Consider the following 16,857-nt stretch of genomic DNA (forward strand, 5'->3'; position numbering starts at 1 on the left):
CTTTGACCTATAGTTTTTTACATTATTGATTTTCATTTCTGAAAGTCTCATCACAAATGAGCAGTGTATTAAAATACTGCTGTGTTCAATGTCTCAGGGTCATTGCATTGGGCTGCCACAGAAAAGAGAGGCAAAAGGGTATGAACAAGAATGGAAGATGAGCATATCTGAGCTAGATGTAGAGATGTGTGTATTTGGATACAGCAAGTCCAAGCCTACATGCCCTTTGAGCACAGTATGTCAGCATGTATTCAGTAAACATTAGAAATTTTTAACTTCTGATTGCTTTCATCCATCGAAAAGTACTTAATTACTCTGCAATGTAATTTGTAAAATCATAATGGATATAACAAGACAAATTAAAAATCCAATTATTGCTCCAGAAACCAACAAGAATGTCTTATTTCAATTTCCATGCAAGAAGAAAGTTCAAATTTAAAGTCTGAATTAGAATACATAGCTATATTTACCTCTACATGGAGATAATTCATCTGGAGCAAATAATATTATTTTAGATAATCCTATAGGAAAGATATAAATGTTACAAAAATATAAAACAAGGAATTTTTTTGTGTGTGTGGTGCTGGGGATTGAACCCAGGACCTTGTGCATATGAGGATGCACTCTACCAATTGAGCTATATCCCCAATCCCTAAAACAAGAAATTTTGAAAACCAAATGGATACATTTTATTTATATTATGAATATTATATAAACAAGATTAGTGGTAACTTATAGTTACTAGTATTAGTTACTATTAGCTATTGTTACTAATGACTAGTAGTTATTAGCATGAGTACTAGAAGTCCAAATCTACATGCCTTTTGAGAATATTATGTAGGCAAAACATAGTGAGCATTAAAAGTTTCTAACTTAAAATTGCTTTATCCATCTAAATGCATATATTTCCTCAGGAATGTAATTTGTGTGATCATAATCTACATTATCAAAATGAGAATAATGGGCTGAGGATGTGGCTTAAGTGGTAGCGCACTCGCCTGGCATGCCGAGGCACTGTGTTCGATCCTTAGCACCACATGAAAATAAAATAAAGATATTGTGTCCACCTAAAACTAAAAAAAAAAAGTATTTTTTAAAAATGAGAATAATAACTGCTAGTATAAATATTTTTTCCATATTACGTACACACTAATCCATAAAATGATAATCAGGACACTTTAACACTTTGACACTACAAAAACCCCATTTGTTATAGTCCTAGAGATATAGATCTGCCTGTCAGAAAAAGAGTTATGACCACATCCAACAGGGAGCCACCGTCTAATGGCAGAGTGCTCCTGGCTACCTGCTTTCCCCTACCCATGATCTCCCTCTTTGTTCCTTGTTTTCAGGAAAGAACATATTCTATTTTCATTGTAAGAGAGTTCTGGAAACCTCAGAAAACTCACATATTGAATAAGCAGATAATATAAGATTTCTATCCTTTTGATTATTAAGTTTTGAACAGATTTCCACTGTAAAGTACAAGCACTTGCTGTGTATTTTTAACTGTACGTATATTAACACTTACTCTTCAAAGTAAAAAAAAAAAATAGTTGTCTATATATTGCAACTGAGGAAACCAAGGGTTAGGGAAATTATCTACTGTTTAACAAAGCCAAACTGAATAATTGGAGAATCAGATGTTTGTTCTGTAGTGTTTTGTTATTCGTTTTTATAGTACTGAGAATTGAATCCAGGAACTCTCTACCAGTTTACTTTTAATTTTTTGTTCTTTTGAAACAGGATCTGAGTTGCTGAGGCTACTCTCAGTCTTCCAAGGAGTTGGGTTATAGGCAGGCAACACTGCCCAACTGGAGAGTTAATTCTTAAACTTGAACTTCTCTACACTGTGATATGCAAGAACTTAATACAAACAAAGGCTAAAATAAAAATGGAATTAAGTGTAAGGAACTTCTTTTGTCACTAGCAATAATCATGTGGTTTAATTTGTTTTTCCAATACTTTCTTAGACTACAACTATTTTTTTAACTTTATAAGAATCCCAATATAGAAAATATTTGAGAATAATAAGTAGGAAACTACTATTTCTAATGGTATAAGATATTAATATTTATAGAATTTTCCCCTATAACTCACCACCAGTGTAACTTAATGAACAAAAGAGAAATTGGATGAGTGCATCCACGATTCAAATTATATCCATTTTTCTACAGTGGGATCTCTAAGGAACTCTGAGTCACTGTAACTGTATATCATTTCTGCATACCAGGCAAAAAAATTCCAAATTAGCACAGCTAATACATCACAAATGTGCCTCCAGGTCACCTTCTTCCATCATGACAGTGGTATGAATCAGGTTAATGCTGATGCAGAAGAAAATGCTTGGAAAAAATGTTTCATTCTCACTATTTCTGTTTGTGGGTATGGTACATGGAGTCTTGCTAACCTAGCTCACTCCAGATCCTCTCTCTTTCTCACCTGTTTTTGCCTTCCTTTTGATTTCATTTTTATTCCAACAGTCCACTATAATATATAAAATTGTATCCCCATATGTTTTGTAGTGACCAAATTCATTTTTATCTTGGGAAAAAAAGGGTGATACAAGTGTCTTTTTGAAACTTTAAACCTATGGTTACACCTTGGTAATTTTTGAAAAAAAAAAATTTGAGAATTTAAATTAAGGCATTCTGAAATTCAGAGTGAACAAGAGTACATCTATACATGTGGAGTGGTAGGGAAACAATATCCTAAATTGTTTGTCATTTAGGGGATTTACCATGATATAGGACCCAAAATTTGAAATAGTACTATACAAAACTGGACATCTGGTCATACTATTATGCATCAATAAATTATTAAAAAGGCCTTTATTTTTGTAGACCCACTGTGAAGACACAAGCATATTTTCTGTTATGTATTTATGAAAAAAATATTAATTTTTCTGTGTTGATTTTCTGATTCAGTATCAAATGAGGACTCCAACTTCTGGGATGCACATTGGACTTTTTAAGGATTGCTGTAGTTACCATGTGTAGAAGTTCTAAAAATTTCCAACTTCAGTGGAGCTGGGATTCCCTGGATAGTTTCTTGTACTGCTACATAGTTATTTTAAATTTACAACTGAAATATATAGTGCAGGACATTCAATTTCTTACATAATCATGTTGGTCCTCCCTGATCTCCTTAGGAATCTTATTGAATCCACATTGTACATGATGCCAACAAGGAATGATAAAAGTTGACTTTTTCTGACTTCCTATTTTGGTATTTATATTTGCAGACATCATAGTTAAGGATATTTGATTATTCTGGTTTCTACCAAATGGAATTTAAACATTATTTTTATGTTTCTCACCCCAAAGTATAATGAATCCAAATAAAAGAAACACATGTTTTAAAAATAAGTAAATAATAAACTAGATCTGTGTCAATTAACCAACCAAAGAGAAGCAACTTCAATATACAGCTTCTTCAGAGGTCCCCAGCACTTCTTTTTTTAAATTTATTTATTTATTTATTTAAATTTTAATTTGTTCTATATGACAACAGAATACATTACAATTCATACTACACAGGAAGAGCCCAATTTTTCATATCTCTGGTTGTCCACAAAGTAGAGTCACATCCTTCGTGTCTTCATACATGTACTTAGGGTAATGATGATCATCACATTACACTATCTTTCCTACTCCTATGCCCCCTCCTTTCCCCTCCCTGCCCTTTTGCCCTTTTCCCCTTTGCCCTAGCTAGAGTTTCTTTAATCCTCCCACCACCATCTCTCCTCCCCCTTGCAGGATATTATGGATCAGCATCGTTAGCTAATCCAGCACTTCTTTATGCCTCTTTATAACTTCCTCCTTTTGTACTCTTTTCATAGCTCAGCTCCTTAAAAAAAAATTCAAAATAAATAAGTAATTTAATTTTATTGCCAATGATGAAGCCACAGTCATTAAAACAGAAATTGTAGTTTCATCTGTGCTGAAATAAAAGGTAACACTTGAAAAACTTGCATTCAAATCTATAATGTACATGGAAGACCAAGGTGAACTGGGAAGTAAGAATATGTCTAAAGAACAAAGCTTAATGATGTGTTTTTCCCTAACTTAAAAAAATTAATATAAACATCCATATGTAGAGGAAGCTTGAAAATCAGCCTTTTTAGGAGTTCTCAAGACTTCCTGAAAGCACTTCTTGAGAAGCAATTGTGTTAGTTCTAACATAATCTGTTAATATCACCTGCAAAGTTTGTTCTGCAGGACATTTTAATTATTTGCAAAGTCTTCAAGAAAATTAAAATAAAGTGAACAATTTTAAAATTAGAACCTCTTAGTATTTTCTATAACTGAGTCCTGCATATTGCAACATAGAAAAAAATAGAAAAGTTTAAACTGAGAAGTTCTAGTTCAGAAGGAAGAGCCCACACAACTTTAGAGAGACTTATTTGTCCCTAAATGAAAGGGGCATTGCCTATATGTATTTTTTAATATATTTTAATAAAGTAAGACAAAAGTTATTCCCTTAAATAAATAAAAGAAACATAGCAACAAAACTTTTAAAATACCCATATATAATCAGAATAAAGTGCTACACAATTGTCTTTCTTCTGCAAAATATAAAAATGCAGATTTTTCATTCTTTAAAGAAAGTTATACCCTCTCCATAATTATAATAATGATGTATCTATTGACTTTAGTGGTATACATGCTGAGTTATTCAAAGGACATTAGGATATATTGATTCTCGACTTCCACAAATACTCACAAACACAAATACATACACACATATGCAAATGCTGTTTATCATCATGAAACTGATGAAATAAATTCAGCTACTGAGGTGATTTGACTAACAGCCCTCTCCAAAAAGCCTGCATTCTAATCCCCATAATCTGAATGTGTGTTTTTAGATGCTGAGACTGATATTTAGAGAGGGGAAGATTATCTTGAACTATCATTGTGGGTACATTTTTGTCACATAGATTTTATAAGAGAAAGACAAAAGGATCCGAATCAGAAAAGAAAGATGAGACCATGTAAGTAGAGATTTTGGTAATAGGCATTGAAGATGAAAGAGGCCACACAACAAAGAAACTGGGAAGGCAAGGGCACTACACACATAATAGAAGAAGCAATATTTGGAACAGTGACAAGATGAAATACTGTTGAGGAGATGAACGAACAAGAACTCACATTTATTGTTGGTAGGAAGGCAAATTAGAATGGTAGCTTTGAAAGACAATTTGGTGGTTTCCTACAAGAACAAAGCTACTATTATTATATAATCCAGCAAACATGCTTCTTCATATTTACTCAAAGGAATTGAAAAACACATGTTCACACAAAATTTGAACAGTGATATTTATAGCAGATTTATTCGTAATTGTCAAAACTTGGAAGCAGCCAAGATATCCTTCAGTAGGTAAAAGAATAAAAATAATGTGGAACATTCAACTAAGAGAATTCATCACCAAAAATAAATAAGCTATTTAGACACACACACACACACACACACACACACACACACAATGAAGGAATCTATAATAATATTACCAAGTGAAATAACATAATCTGAAAAGTATGTATACTATGTGATTTCAACTCTATGACATTATGAAAGACTAAGCTACAGAGACTAGAAAAAGATCAGTAGTTCCTGGAGGTTTGATAGGAGTAGAAGAATGAAGAAAACAGAACAGGATTATTTAGGCCAGAGAAAACACTGTACAATATTATAATGATGGATACATGTCAATGTTGGTCTGCTTTTATTGTTGTGACAAAAATTGAAAAAAATAAAATGAAATAAACTTAGGGGAGAAAAGGTGTGTTTTGGCTGTAGTTTCAGAAGTTTTAATCTGTGATCACTTGGTTATATTGATTTAGGGCCTATGGTGAGGCAGAACATTATGACTGGGTGGCATGTGGCAGAGCAAAGCTGATCACTTCATGGTGGCCAAGAAACAGAGTGAGAAATGTCCAGAGACAAGATATACCCTTCAAGGACAATCCCCCAGTTATCTACTTCCTTCTACAAGGCTTCATCTCTATAATCTCCACAGCTTCCAATAGTGCCACTAACTAGAGAACACATCTTCAAAACTTTGATCTTTGTGGAACATTCCAGGTCCAAACTATTAAAAAATCACTATGATTTTGTCCAAACCAATAGAATGAACACCGCCAGGCATGAATGAACCCTATATAAACTATGAACTTGGGTAATAATGATGTGTCTTTGTAAGTCATCAGTCATAACAAACATACCACTCTGGTGGGAGATGCTGATCATGGGCAGGCTAATTATGTGTCAGAGGGTATATGATAAACCTCTATATTTTCCTTTTAAAAATTTGGCAAACATAGCACTGCTATTAAAAATAGTCTTAAACTAAAAACAGCAATAACAAAAAATAAAATGACAAGGAAAAGACTCCCCTACATCCTGTAGAAAGAATACAGCCCTGTTGATACTCTGATTTTAGTCCCCAAAGACTTATTTCATATGTGACCTCTAGAACTAAAATAAATTTGTATCTTGTACCGCTAATGCATTTTATGAAGAATATTAAAAATAGCAATAAAATTAAGATGAGTGTATTATATTTATGGATATGAATTTTTATTATTTAATATTGAGATATACAAACATTTGAAAGACTGTGCACAGGAAAATGTCATATATGTACTTTTGTCATCAAAATATATACCTTTGTCATAAAACAAAACTAGGTAAACACATGTCAATGAAAAACAGCTTTTAAAAATATTAGAGAAAACAAAACTCTATAGTCTTTTTAAAAGAAATACCCTTAGTAACATTGTTGGCTACATATATTGTTTTGCAAATTTACTGAGCATTGAGGATGATCTGATTAATTTTTAAGAAAGGCTCTCTTGTTTGTCAAATGGTTTCTAAACTGCCTTACAGTCTGCACAGCAATGGATGTAACTCATATTCTAGCAAAGCACTCTACTTATCACCCAGGGAAGATAATGTTAACATGAAATATGCAGATGCCATTCACTAGGCAGCTTTCATTATAATCTATTGACTACAGTAACAGTGAATATCTGAAAAAAAGAAGTCTACCTAGACTATCTAATACTCAACTATAAATATTCATTGCAATTTCTACAATAGAGTCTTTATCTCAGTTCCTGCTACTACAGCAGCATCAAAAATTAGAACAATTCTAAATATGATGATAGGAGTTTCCTGGGAAGTGTTATTAAGGATAAATCATTTTTATTAATTGAAATCAACTTTTATATTAGAAGGAAAGTAAAGCAGTTTTAAAAAAATTAAAGATTTTAACTCGACCAACTCCTTTTGAAAGGCAAAGTTAACTTCCTCTATTATTTAAGAATTTTTTAAGTTCTCCAGGAGAATCTATTTCTTAACTCCTTTTCTCAGATCATCTTCTCAAATAGATATAACATTTCTTTGCATATTAACTTATTTTAAACTCCTCTGATATGTTTCTTCCAAGAATACTATATATATAAAACATTTTCCATCCTGAGTAGACCATTATAAATATTCCCCAGACAGTTCTTGTCTTAAGTATTTAAACAGTTTTGGAGATATTATTATCTTCAGATTTCCAACTAATTTCAGAAAGCTATTTTATATAACTCAAATTCCTCCACCATCCCGCATAACTTGGGTGTGGATTCATTCATTCTGTTTCCTCTGATCTAACACTCTGAAGAAAATAACCTCAACTGGAACAATACTTTTTATTTTATTTGCAATATCAAATTAACAGTTACTATTAGAGGCAATATGGAATATAGAGAAACTTTCTTTCTATAAACATCATTAAAGAAATGGCATTTGACTAAATATGACTTTGAATATACACAAGTTGTTTAATACAATTGGTGATCCTGAAGAGAAGTAGTTTAAGTTTAAACAAAAATGAGAAAAAACACAGTGACCTCTAAAACACATATCCCAGTTATAAAAGCAGAAAAGATTTGTATATTGATATTCATTACATAGAAACTATATTTAAAATGATGAGGAAATATTTAAAAATGTATATCTGACCTGTGTGTTTCCTACATATCATGGTACAAAGCAGATTTCTGGAAGATATAGCACACTGACATAAAATACTAAGAAGTTCTAGATAAATATAATAGAGTTTCATTAAATGGACATCTGGTATCTCAGAAAAAAAGGAGACAACTTTAAAGGAATAAAAAGAGCAACTATCACCAAAATGATTTGAAAATGGGAAGGAAGAAATATTTAGAGATTTTTAAGATGACATACTGAATTTCTGAAAGGCATTTAGTGGTCAAGAAGCCAAAGTGATGCCTCAGCCATGCAAACTGAAAATATGACTTGTTTAAACTGGAATATTGAATCTATTGGGGAACACTGATTCAGAAAAACAGATTTCTCCAAGAGTGAGGATGATCTTACTGCAACAAATGTATAGAAAAATCAATGATCTCACCCTGTAAATTTTTAAATGTGCATACCCCCATTACTCAACAATTAAAATCTCAAATATATATTTTAAAGGGATATTTGCAATATGTAAATAAGTATATGATAAAGAAACTGTAAAAATGTCCATATCGCTATTACTTGTACTAGAAAAAAAACTGAAAATAACTTAAATGCCTTTCAACAGAGATATAGGTAAATAACCTATGGTTTGTCCAAAATAGAATCCTGGGAAGCAAAGAAAATACGTAGATTATAGTTACTCATATCAACATAATTACATGTTCAAAATAAAGAAATGATAAGCAATCAATTCCTGTTATGGTATGTCTCAGGAAGGATGTAAGGATTTATGTAACAAAGCACATACAATGAACAATAACAGGGTTTGTAACGTTTTATTTTTCCTAATTCTTAAGTAACTGTAATTCTTAGATTGCCAAGTAAATTCAGCACTATTTCCAGTGTTCCTTGTAGGCTGGTTTGAAATTCAATTTCAGTCATTATTACAGTGATCAATGCTTCGAGGATTCTAATTCTCAGAATGCAGTACCCCAAATCCATACAGAATTGTGTTGTATAATCTCCACTCTTGGGAAGCTTGCTAGTCCCAAAATTGGCACTAACTTTTAAGCCCCACTGTACCTTCTGTCACTATGTCTGTTAACTGAGGTCTTCCTGGTGGTCTCCTATCTGTTTCACAATGTACAAAGAAATCCCCTGCTTAAGTGACTGCACTTTCTGCCTGGGGACATCTGGTCCCAGATACACATATTCCTGCTTCCTCACCTCCTTCAAGTTTTTGCTTGTTGTATTATCTTAGGGAAGCTGTCTCTTGTCAATCTATTAAAGGTTCAACCCCCATTCTCACCTTTCCTATTGTTCTACACTTTAACTTTATCCCCTCATAGAACTTACGTACTATCTAATACAAGGCATGATGTATTAATTGGGTTGTTGTCTGTTCCCAGCCCTTAAGATGACAGAAGGAAGGTTTTTTCTACTTTTCTTACTACTGTAATATGTGGTAGTGGCTTGAAATATTTTTAAATGAAATTAAGAGCTTCTAATTAAAATCTTTCATGCTTAGATGAATGTTATAGAAGCCAATAGACTCTTGACATCTATCTGTTCTGTTTTTCTTATGTTTGGCAAGGCAAATGAAAATGCATGACCCAGTCTCAGAATGCAGTACCCCAAATCCATACAGAATTGTGTTGTGTAATCTCCACTCTGCTTTATTTTATTATTTTTTAAGCTGTTGGGATTCTGAGTTTGGGACATCCCTTACTGTCTCTCATGCATACAACTATCACTTTTTTAAAGAATTTTTGTTTCTATTTACACATCACATTCTCCTTCAATCTAATGAAATATATTGGAATTTAATCTCTTTAATAAAATTTCCTACTCTGAGCATAGGAGATATAATAAAGAATTAAGAATTCACTCTATATGCACAAATCTGAACCAAGAAAAAGTGACAGAAAAGAACTGTTATCTTCTTGCAATGAAGAAAAAACAAATGCACTGAAGGGAAAAAAAATCCATAGTTAACTTTCTTTTTACATTATGGTCATATATAGATGGTAGGCTTACTGTTCTTAGTATTAAAAATTATTTTATGCATATTTTTATCAGCAAATGAATTTAGTATTATTTTATCAGAAACACCCCTTTTGAAAGTACATAATCACATTGTGCAGAGGGAGACACTCTTTTATGTCCGAGGCTCAGAATAATAGTTTATGAATGAACCCGAAATAGACCTTATTAGTTCAGTGGCTAAACAACTTAGCTGGATACCCACATAAGATTACTTTCACCATCTAAACTTTGTTGAACTAGGTAATACACAGTCACATTATACTCAAATATTAAAATTGGAATACTTAATTGTGTCTGTCAATTAGACATTATTCTATGCATATAAATACTGAAAATATAACTGTCTGCCAATATTCAAGAAATATAAAAAAGACCTAAATTTTAGGAAAATCTGTATTTTACCAGAAAATGATGTGAGAATACATGTTGTTTCTTTTATTTGGAAATGTAAGGACTTATTTTTGTACAATAAAAGATGAATAAAGAAAAATATCCAAATTCAATTACAGCTTTATGCAAAATAGATCTTTTAACAATAAAAGACATTTGAAATCATGATTGTAGTGTCCTGCTTTTATTTAAAGAGTATTAATTATTTGAGTAGGAGGAGGAAGAACTAAGGCATGACGATTCTTATAGTCTCTCAATGAATTGATTATCCAGAGTTCACATCATTTAATTATAAGTTATAAAAAAAGTGAATGGCTCTTTCTACTTACATTATTTTGTTCAATATTACCATGAATTGTAGTCTTTTATCTTCACAGGAAATAATTCCTACTAACTTTTAGGAAAAATTATTTAAAAAATCCTATCAATAGCTCAAATATCTGATAACATGATTCAGACAGGAAAAATGTACCTTATTTCAAGAGATAAAAACAAGTTAAATATGATAATAAATATATACTGCTTCCAGATAGTTCAATCGTATTACCAAAGTGTTTTCTAAAATAGAGGGTCAGCAACTCTAACATTCTATCACCATTTTCCATCAATATGTTGTCAGGGGAACATTAACAATTTGAGGTCTGTGTTGAAAATGATGTGAGCGAGTGATCAGAAGAATATAAAGTGGAAGCTGGGATTATATTGTAGTAAAGAGGAGTCTAGGCACTGTAAATTCGCAGTGTTAGTATGAGATGGGAAATTAATATACTGTATTAATATTTATTAAACATCATAGCTAAAACAGATCTCAACCATTAATTTTATTATTTACAACGATATACTTAAGTATGTGCATAAACACAGGCCCTCACACTATGTAGCCTCACTCAACCACTACTAAGAGGTAAAGGGGAAAAGAATAGATTCACATCTCTCTTAAAACCTATGAATTCACACCAGACATAACTCCAGTTAGCTCTGAGGGCTCAGAGACATACACTCTGAAGACAGTAGAGACTTCCCAGCCATTCACTCCCTTTCCTGTGAAGACTCTATTATTGTTAGGATATTATATAAAAGCACCTAATGATTTTGAGAGCTGTAATCTTCAAAGCTGAAGTATTTTGGAAAAAGAATCTTTTCTCCTATAAAGCTAAGATTTATGTTTTTAATCATAGTATTTATAATCCAGGTTGGTAAAGAGGTAGGGAAATGAGACACTTCCACATATTTCTGAGGAGACTGTAAATTGTAAATTGTTTTTTTTTAAATACTCTCTGAAGTGAAATTTCCCCAAAATATTAAAAGCCTTGTTTCATTATTTTTCTATGATCCTATTTGTCTGTGGGCTTCTACATCCAAATACAATAATAACCACATAATAAATATTAACATTAAAAAGAAAGAAAAGAGAGGAAGACTTATCAGGAGTTTTAGGCCAAATAATTCTTAGGTCACTTGCACTGATCAAAGCAGAATGAATGTTGCCAGGGCAAGTGTTATATTCACCACTGTCTGCTAAAAAAAATAAAAAAAGTTGAAAATTCTATAAAGATAGAAAAAAGACTCACCAAACAGTAAAAAAGCATTATGACACCTGTCCTTCTCCCTGAGTTCTTTGAAAATATCATGTGTCTGCGTCACTCTACTCTCCCCTCTTTTGTACTGATATTGAGAATCCAAGACCATTCACTCACCTCAAGGGATTTCTGATCCAAAATGGAAAACTAAGCTTTTTATTTTACCCTTGTTTGCTCCCCAAGAAGCTATTAAACTAGTGGTGAATAAGCCATTAATCTAAAGTATCTAAAAAAAATAGTTTTATGGAGGGCACTTTTGATTAATAAATGAGAAATTATACAGATTAAACAAAATTTGATGGAATTGTTGAACTTCAGTAATCTAGATGGAAGTGTTCTTTTTCTTGCATCATAATGACTACAGTTGACAAAATTCAGCTCTGCTAATAATTGGAAATACAGCATAAAAACAAGTTAGAAATGATAAGTGGGATAAAAAGAAATATTAAATAGGAAGGTATTTTAGTCACTTTTTGTGTCAGTATGAACAAAATATCCAAAAAGAACAACTTAGAGGATGAAAAGTTTATTTGGGGGCTCACAATTTTAGTCGTCTTCATTGCTTTGGGCCCAAGGAGTAGTAGAACACTATGGAGAAAGTGGCCAGAGGAGGAAAACTCTTGAGCTCATGGCAGGATGGGAAAGGGGAATGCATACAGGGAGAGAGAAGGAGCATCAGGTAGGGGAGTTGTAATCTTCCAGGGCATTTCCCAGTGACCCACCTCCTCTACCATGGTCCACTTCCTATAGTTACCACCCAGTCAGTCCATTCAAAGGAGGAGGATGGAGGGATTAAGTCACAGCTCTCATAATTCAATCATTTCACCTCCAAACAGTCTTGCATTAATACAAGAGTTCTGGAAGACACCTCCAGGTTATCCAAACCTTAACAGAGTATGAATGAGAAAAAAATCTCATGCTCCATTTTCCATGTCCAATCAGAATAACTGACAATAAGACCCTTGAGATACAAATAGATGATTCATAATAAAATAAACTGGAAATATTATCTGTTGATAGGTGTAGAGGGATATAGTACTGTGGGGGAACGTGATTATCATGAGGCTATTGAGATCCACAGCAGTGGCCTCTAAGATATAACATTTAAGTGGTCATTGCAATGAATTGCCAGCTGTCTGCCACTGCACCTAAAGAGAAGAGCAAGGAAATATTTAAAAACAAAAACAAAAGTAAAACAAACAAACAAAATAATAATAGCAACCAATAAAACCAGAATGACTCCAAATTATGTTTCTAACTGACTTTTAAGTCAATGCCTTAAGGCTCAAGGGCATTGAAAACAATGCTGGGAAAAATGAATGAGGATGAGACAATTGTGGAATTACATCTGACCTTTTAGTCTTCAGCTGGTTCTATCTGCACTTGCACATGGTGATACCGTTAGTATGCTATTCATTTCACTGTAGTTTCCCCTCCAATGAAAATGTGCCTGCAGTTGAAGAGAGCTCTACAAATTTTTTTATAGACATAAAAATGGGGAGTCTTATTTCATGATAATTGAAAATCAAAATAAATATTTAAGACTGTTCCAACAATTACATATTTTATAAATATTAAAATGATGTCTTAAAATCCCTTCTCAAGATATGGATAAGAAAATGAGCAAATGAATAGAGTTAGGTATCATTTTCCTATCATATCCATTCCACTCTGGGTTAAGTCCTGGTTTCTGACTTGCTTCTGCTTCTGCAATGGAGTAAAGGACCTTTTGTATGTTTTATGAAGAGAGAAAAGAAGGCTGCTTTATAAGACAGTAGGACAAGGGGAATTCCTAGAAACCGAGTGTTCTTGTCATCTTATAGACAGATGAGGAGAAAGCGGTGGCATGTGAAATTAAAGTCTTAAAGAGGTGGGATTAAGTTTACTAAAGTTTTAGATTTTGAGATGATAAAGGATAATTTTTTTCCTTAGAGAGAGAATTGAAGGAAGAAAATAAGTGAGTTGATATCACTCTTTATGGTATGTTTCATTATTTTATTTGGCAAGCAAGAAACATCAGACTTGAAATTTGGACCCATAGATATAAATTTCTGGATTTAAGGGTGGAGTGATAGAGTTTGAAATGTCTAGTTTGAATGTTTCCCGCACTTACTGCAGTGAAAAATGGTCATGATGTGTTAACATCACTTAAGTATAAGTTACACATGCATTCATTTCATAAATCTCAATAAACCTGACTATTTTAAATGCTTGCCTGAGAACAATGGACTGGGAAGAATTCAAACATTTTATTATTGTCAAAGATCATAGAAGTGGGAAGAAAGAAAAGCTTGATCCCAAATGTAACTTCAGAGTAAATAACCTGACATTAGCTAGTCCAAAAGGATAAAAAGTGTCCTCAAGATATTAACTTTCACGGTAATTTTCAATGATGAAAAAAAAAAAAAATCTCGTGAATGCTTTAAATTCTCCAGCCACTGAAAATGCCACTTAACAACTCTTGTCTTGTATTTTATTTTTTCCAGTATCAGTAATTAAACCCAAGGGTGCCTAATCACTTAGCTGCATCCTAAGCCCTTTTTATTTTCTTATTTTGAGGCTGGGTCTCACTAAATTACATACAGTCTCACTAAATTCTTGAGGCTAACCTGAACTTGTAATCCTCCTGTCTCAGCCTCTTGAGCTGCTGGGCTTGCTTTTTATGATGTTATGATTTCTAACCAGTCCTATTTAGGGCCTTAACATGCAATCCTGCATATTCAAAATCCTGTAACATTCATTTACCTTTTCTGCCTTTTGCTTCTGACATCTCCAACCCCGACTGGACTGCCTTGATTAAGGTCAATTTGTTTAGTGTCCTAGGAGTGGCCACGAGTGTTTCTCACCATGTATTTGCTACTATGAAGGCTACAACGGCTGCCTTGTAGTCCTTCCTTTTGGGTGATAGTGGAGACAGTGAAGAGACTCCCTCAGGTGACTCCTGTGCTAAAGCTTCTCTCTGTGCCTTTGAAACTGACTCTAGAGAGCCAGTGGCCACCAGTAGCTTTAAATATTTCCTACACAAAACCCAGTTGCTTCATAGCTTTTACATTTTTCCAGTCCTTGCATAAGTTGTATTACTTTAAAAATACATATTTTTCCCTAGTTAGTCTTTCAATATTGATAGCACATGAGTCCAACTCGATTGCAGATTTTTTTCTAATTCATTTCCTTTTAAAAAACATGTTTAGGTGCTGGGCAAGGTGGTGCCTGCCTATAATCCCAGTGGCTCAGGTGGCTCCATGAGTATGGAGAAACACTTGTGGTCACTCCTAGGACACTGACTAAACTGACCTTAAATCAAGACAGTTGGGATTGGGGATGTCAGAAGCAAAAGGCAGGATCCTGAGTTCAAAGCCAGCCTCAGCAACTTAGCAAGACCCAGTCTCAAAAAAAAAAAAAAAAAAGTAAATAAACAAGAAGGACTGGAGATATGGCATAGTGATTAAGTGTCCCTGGTTTCAATCCCTGGGCACAATCCCCTGCAAAAATATTAACAAATAAATATTCATAGTTGTGCATCTTATATGTGTGTATTATAACAATTGAAAATCATCCCTTAGTTAATCTGTTTTTCTTCTCATCTGTATAGATCAAGTCTCTTTTGAACTTTAAAACTTTCTGTACTAAGTCTTATATAACGTAGATACTTACATTTTTTATAACAAACGACCCTTTGTGTAGCATGGTGACGTTGCCCCAAATGACATGATTTCTGGATGGACTGAAACTGTGTTCACTTCCATGACTCTTAACAGCTTTTTTTCTTTAATGAAACCTCTAAGAAAAATATGAAACTGTCTTGTGCATTTCTCCTCCTGTCCAGCTCTTCTTCATCATCTCCGATTTTCCTAGTGCCATCCCTTAGATATCTAACTCAAATACTTAAAATTCATGGCTCACAGGCAATGCTTTCATCTCACTTTTGATTTTTCAATATTTGGAATCCCTGTCCCAGTTTCTAGGAAGAGTTACTGAGTTGTTTCTATAACGATCTATCTAGAGCTTTAAATGTATGCTACTTGACATTTGGAATGCCCCATTGGTGCCTTTTAAAGCATCTTTCTAAGCTTCTTGATCTGAACTTTCTTTCTTGATTGGATTTCTTTGAGTATGAGCATTCCTTACTCATCTGCATCTGACTAAAATATTTACCTCTTTTATCTTCTCAATTTTAAGGGCATTTAATTCTTTTCATCATCAGATATTGGCCTAGACAAATGTTTCCCAAATTTCTTGAATGAGAAAAAAAAATTCACTGGAGGTGTTCATGAAAATAGAACTTTCCAGGGCTGTCCTCCATGCTCACAAATTCAAAGGATCTCTGACAGGACTTGGGAATTTGTGTTTTTCCCAACTACTACACACTGATATTTATATCAGAGTAGTATGGAGAGAAGATAGCTAACTAATCATCTAAGATGAGTGCTTCCATCACAGGAAAATTTCTCTTTTTCTCTTTTCTCATTACTGCATACTTTCATAACTAAAACCAGTCCTGAGACCCTGAGAAGTGATTTGTATTCACCTGAACACAGTAAAAATATCTTTTTATTCTAAGGACTTTTACAACTGATGGGATTCTTAAAACTAAGCACAAACATCCCTTAAGAAAAATGTCCTCTCTATTAGTAAACTTCACTTTAAACAGGTAATTGAGGAACTAATAAGCACCTATATTATGTCATTCTGTACTAGACAAAACAAATGCCTAAAACGTTGTATACAACTCCTGATAAAAATTTGATTTCTCAGTGTTGAAGATTGAAAGTAAATATGTAATACTATTTTTTCCACCCTAAATGAGTAACCAATTTGTGAAAATAGATGCTAGGTTAATACAGGGTCAGATACA

The sequence above is a fragment of the Callospermophilus lateralis genome, chromosome 10 (assembly GCF_048772815.1).
Source record: "Callospermophilus lateralis isolate mCalLat2 chromosome 10, mCalLat2.hap1, whole genome shotgun sequence".
Classification (NCBI taxonomy): domain Eukaryota; kingdom Metazoa; phylum Chordata; class Mammalia; order Rodentia; family Sciuridae; genus Callospermophilus; species Callospermophilus lateralis.